Here is a 6,263-nt window from a genome sequence, read left to right on the forward strand (position 1 = left end):
AAAAAAAAAAAAAAAGAATTCTAGAAACTTTTCAGACTATAAATGCTAGGGCCCCTCAGGCAGGGTGGGTGGTTGTTGATCATTTAGGAAGGTGGTTTGCAGTTTGTTAGTAGCTGTGGTCAAAGATGAAATAAAGGGATGAGATTAGATTCGGGGATATCTCTCCCCTCTGTCTTTCTTTCTCTAGTGTTAGGGGGAGAATTATGGGGTGGCGATAAAGGATGATAAGGAAGATAAAGAACCCACAAAGTAGCAAAGACCAGCTACAATAGAAAAGAAGCAGGCTATAAATATATAGGTCATGGGATGTTGGATGCTTATAAAAAAAAATAAAACCAGATAAAGAGTTGTAAGGCTATTTTTGTCTTGTAAAATGTCTTGTTTTGAGAAGGCCTGAAGGGAAGAAGTCATATGGATAGCTAGGTAGAAAAAGAAACTATCACATAAGTTTAATGTTGTTTAAATTAGAAGAGTTTTTTTTTCTTTTTCTTGGGGGGGGGGGCGATAGCTCTGTTGCCCTCAAACTCCTGAGCTTATGTGCATTAGCAAAAGTTAAAAGGGGATTCCCTCCTCTCCCCCCCACCACCGTGCTAAGGGTCAAGCCCAAGGCATGTACATAAATAGCCAAGCACTTTCCCACTGAGTTACATGCCCAGACTTTCCCGAATATTTTAAAGGTAGGGGAACTAGAATGTGTGGTAAAGCAGAGAGACATGAGTGAACTGTTTAGCCTTCCTCCCTCTGACACTTTCTTCCTTTAGTAGCTCCATCGATTCTCACCTTGGTGTAGTTCCCCTACCATACTGACTCCGGACCTGATGGGACCAGCTTGGGTCAGTGGAGTCACAAGCATTATGGTGCAACACTTGGAGAAGAACTTAGATGTTGTGACCCATGGGACTAATCTCTGGCGGTGCTTCTGCTCATGCCCACAAGCTGTGAGAATCGCAGAGCAGCCACACTGAGAACCAAGCCTCAGCTGAGCTCACACCTACCCAAGCCTACACAAGCCCCATCCCCAGCAGAGCCATCCAACAGCTAATGGGGAACAAAGATGGGCTGCCCCTGCTGGGCCCTGTCCTTGGTACAGAATTTCAGGCAGCTACCCTTTTTTATACCACCACCTTTGGAGGCAATGTGTTAAGTAGCATTAAGTAATCAGGGTGTAAAAGAGAAGAGAAGAGAAGAAGAGAAGAGAAGAGAAGAGAAGAGAAGAGAAGAGAAGAGAAGAGAAGAGAAGAGAAGAGAAGAGAGAGAGAGAGAGAGAGAGAGAGAGAGAGAGAGATTGAGATTGTATTCCTACCTTTTTCTGGGTTTAAGGCTGAAATATCTGGAAGTTGAGTCAAGGCTCACCTTAGGATGAAAACTGCCTCAGATACATGCATAAATGTTAGTTTAGCAAGCCTCAGTGGCTCACACCTGTAATCCCAACGTGAAGGGGACAGAGATAAGAGGATTTTGGCAAAGTCAAGGCCAAAGTGACTTACATAACTAGTACCGGGCCAGACAGGGCTGCAAATGATCATTTCTATAATGTCTGGCCCTGCACATCTGTAAACTCATGAGGGAAAGGATTATGTCTGTCATGTTTGATTGTTTGATGACCTAGAAAAGATGATCAACATTTAAATATACTGGCCGAATGGAAAGGTCCTGGGAAGAGCACATGCATGTAGAGGACCCTGGGATTAATCCTTAGTGGAAAAAAACAAAAAACAAAAACAAAACCCTGTGCTAATTTACTAGTTGTATTATGTCCTCTGTCTGAGCGAGATGATCATTTTAATTTCGGTGTATAGCTGTTTTGCCTGCATGGATAGCTGGGCACCATGGGAATGCATGCCCAAAGAGGCCAAAAGTCTGATCCCCCGGAACTGGAATTGCAGGCTATTGAGAGCCACTGTGTCAGTGTGAGGATGGCCTAGGTCCTCAGGAAGAGCAGCCAGTGCTCTCTCAGTTGCTACACTATCTCTCCAGTCTCCAAGATGGTAATTTTTGTAACTGTCATCATTATTAGCAGATGTAATTAGAGACAGTCTTTTAAGGACTTTATACATATAGTCATGTGTCTCTTAACTGGAGGCATGTGCCCTGACAGGCGTATCATTAGGTGATTGTGTCATCTGGGGGTGGTAGTGTAAGCTGTACTTGGATAAACTGAAATGACCACAACAATGTAATTTTATGGAAACTCTGTCCTTAACCAAAATATCATTATATACTAATGGCCGTCTTAATTCATTTAGTCCTCATAATAATCCAGTTATCTTGGAGCTACTATTATTTCCTGTTGCAGATGAAGAAACTCGGGCACAGAAAATATAAACAGCTTGCCTATGGCAGATCTAAGATTCAAACAACAGGGAATCAGTTTCCAGAATCTATAAATCAAACTGGCTACAAACTTGCAATTCTTGCTCAGTCCCCAGATGCTAGGATTAGAGAAGTGTACCACTATACCAGGCTAAAGTAATATAATATTAATATAATATACATTCTTTTCCTTTAAAATCCATATGTGTGTTTGCATATATATATGGTTTTGGGGGGTTGTTTTTGGATTTTTTTTTTGTTTTTGGGGGGTTTTGTTTGTTTTGTTTTGTTTTGTTTTTGTTTTTCAAGACATGATTTCCTAGTGTAGCCTTTGCTGTCCTAGAACTCACTCTGTAGACCAGACTAGCCTCAAACTCTCAGAGATCCACCTGCCTCTGTTTCATCTCCTGAGTGCTGGGACTAAAAGTTTGCGCCATCACACCTACCCTGCCTTTCCCATTCTCCTGTGCTGGATCTGGCAGTTCGAGGTACTGTTGGGGAAGAGAAAGGTAAGAGGCAACAGCAGGCTACAACAGCACCTTTCTCATCCGAACAATGGCATCATTGGCTGGAAGGGATGCAGCCTCTGCTCCAGGCTGCCTGTCTGATGTCAGCGAGTAAAGGAAGAGGAGAGTCAGGACATGAACAGGTGACAGTCACCGGGAAGAAAGACCTACAACACAGGCCTTTACCCTCAACTTGTAACTGTAGTAGCTGAATTCCTGGTGTAACTCCAGCCTATGGGCTTAGCCAATGCCCAGTCTTCAGAAAGGACCTAAAGCTCTCTGAATCTGTGCTGCTGGCCCCGTCCCACTTGTTCTTGTGGCCTGCGGCAGGTTTTCCTGATGCTCAGCACAGAGACTGATGATAAAGGCCAACTGTGGCACAGATGCCCTTCCTGACTCTGTGCTGGGAGATCTCTGTCCTGGAGGCAGAAGCCGAGATGTAAGCCAGCCACACAAGGTCCCCATGGACTGATCTCTCAGTACTCACACAGATTTTCCACCATTCTCTCCACCAGAAAGTGTATACACCAACTCTCCTGTTTAAAGAAGACATATTTAAAGAAGACATGAGAACTTAAGTAGGAAAGCATTAAAATGAGCTGGGCCGGGCATGGTGGCGCACGCCTTTAATCCCAGCACTCGGGAAGCAGAGGCAGGCGGATTTCTGAGTTCGAGGCCAGCCTGGTCTACAGAGTGAGTTCCAGGACAACCAAGGCTACACAGAGAAACCTTGTCGCGAAAAATCAAAAAAAAAAAAAAAATGCTGGGTTTGGTAGCATACGTCTGTAATCCCAGGATTAAGGAGGCAAATACAGGGAGATTGCCACATTGTGAGGCTAGCCTGGGCAATATAGCAAGCTCCAGGACTAAGGGTACTAAGTATTCTAAGACAGTTTCTCTGTTGCTATGATAAAAAAAACAAAAAACAACAACAACAACAACAACAAATTGCTGGGCACCATAGCACACATCCTTAATCTGAGCACTCAGAAAACAGAAGCAGGCAGACAGATATTCCATAAATTGCCAGGCCAGCCAGGACTATACAGTAAGGCCATGTCTCAATAAACAACACAGTAACCAAAAGCTATTTGAGGGAGTAAAGAGTTTATTTGACTTACAAGTTACCTTGCCTCATTGAAGGAAGCAGAACTCAAGGCAGGAACCTGGAAACGAGACCAGAGACCACAGAAGAGTGCCGGCTCCTCCCTTCACCCCTCACCCAGACACCTCTACCCCACCTGCTCAGCTACCTTTCCTAGAGCCGGGCCACCTGCCTAGAATGGCCCATCACACCAGGGGACAGGACCTTCCCGCAGCAAACAGCATCAAGAGAATGCCTCCAGGACATAGCCACAGGCCAGTTTCATCCAGGCAACTCATCAAGAGTCTCCCTCTTCCTGGGTGACAGGTTTGTGTCTGCGGAAGCTATGATACAAAGCCGTGTTCTTTCCCACTTGGCTGCCTAAGTTGGGGGGGGGGGATCGTGAGGCAAAACAATTCATATTCACATTGGTGTTTTGTTTTTGTTTTTTTTGTTTTTGTTTTTGTTTTGTTTTTGGTTTTTTTGTTTGTTTGTTTGTTTTTGGTTTTTCGAGACAGGATTTCTCTGTATAGCCCTGGCTGTCCTGGAACTCACTCTGTAGACCAGGATGGCCTTGAACTCAGAAATCCGCCTGCCTCTGCCTCCCAAGTGCTGGGATTAAAGGCATGCGCCACCACGCCCGGCTTCACATTGGATTTTATGAGCACAAAAAGACTAGATAGAAAAAAATTTTAAAATCTAAAAGACACTGATAGTAAAATGAGGTAGAGAATGATCTACAGAATAGATGTGCATGTAAATAAAATGCTCCCATGTGAGTAAGTTAAAGAAGGGGTCCCAGCTCTCACCAAGGGGTGATTTTGAGCTTCAGGCCAATGAGGATTATAGAAAGACCTCCTCAAAAAACTGCAGGGAGCCTAGAGAGATGGCCCTTCCTCCTCCTCCCGCACCAGGCAAGCATGTGGTACATAGACCTGCATGCACGCAAAACATCTGTACACACTAAATAACTCTTCAAAGTTTATTCTGAGCTAGGAATGTAATTCAGTGGTAGAGTGGTTGCTCGGTAAATGCAAAGCCATGAGTTCAACCCCTAGCACTGGGGTAGAAATTGGAAAAAGGAAATTATGAGTTTAAATTATTCAAATCAGAGGATATCAAAAGACATTTTGTTCCTTTTCTTCTTTGGGATGGGGTAGGGGTGCAGGAGAATAAACGAAGAGCTTTGGGCTTGCTAGACAAATGCTCCACTGCTAAGCTAGATCCCCAATTCTGTGGGGCTGGTGATATGGCTCAGTGGTTAAGAACGTTGGCTGCTTTTCCCGTGGACCAGGTTCAATTCTTCTGACTCACGTGGTGGCCTACACCCATCTGTAACTGTAGCTTCAGGGGAGCCACCACCTCTCTTGGTGAACATGGGTCCTGTAACCGATTTTCTCTTCATAGCCTACTCTGCCTGCTTTTAAAAACCATCCAGTCACCAGGATAAACCCAGGGGTGGGACCAGCCACACTGAGGGGGGCCACATCAGCCATTAATCAAGACAGCCCTCCAGACTCTCAGTCAGGCCGATCTTACAGACGCACTCGCTCTGGGTTCCTCTTCATTCCTAGAGACATCTGGGTTGGTGTCAAGGTGACAAAAACCATCCAGCACCCCTAGCTTTTTTTTACACAGCCCAGGCCCACATGCCCAGAGATGGCACTGCCCACAGTTACCTGGGCCCTCCTGCATCCATTAGCCATTAAGAAAATGTGCCGCAGATGGGCACACAGGCCAGTCTAATTAAGGCATTTCTTTCCTGGAAGGTCTATTTTCCCAGGTGTGTCAAGGTGACAACAAAGTAACAAGGACCTGTGAGGATGAGGGTGCCTCTTCTGTGGGTGCCCTGAAAAGCCAGAGGCAGATGCTGGGGTGTCATCCTCTGTGGCTCTGCACTTCAGTTTTTGGACTAGGACCTCTCACGGAAAATTGACCAGATCCCGATTTGACTAGACTAGTTGATCAGTGAGCTCCTAGGACCCACCTGTCGCTGCCTATCCACTGCTAGGGTTTCAGACACAAACTGCTACACCCAGATCTTCTTTTTTTGTTTTTTGGGACAGGGTCTCACTAAGTAGCCCCAGATAACCTGGAACTCAGAGATCTGCCTGCCTCTGTCCAACAACCCTTGCCTTCATCCCCATTAAATTAAAGGCGTGTACCACAAAGCCTGCCTCAGGTCCTTACATATGCAGAATAAATTCTCTCCCCACCCTGCTTTCTGTTTGAGTAGGCTCGTGATATAACCCAGGCTAGCCATGAACTAATGATTCTCCTGTCTTGACCTGATGCCACCACCACATTCAGGACTTGAGTTTTTTCTCCCTCCCCCTCTCCCTCTCCCCTCCCCCTCTCCC

This window comes from Mus pahari, chromosome 22, assembly GCF_900095145.1.
Source record: "Mus pahari chromosome 22, PAHARI_EIJ_v1.1, whole genome shotgun sequence".
In the NCBI taxonomy this organism is placed as follows: Eukaryota; Metazoa; Chordata; class Mammalia; order Rodentia; family Muridae; genus Mus; species Mus pahari.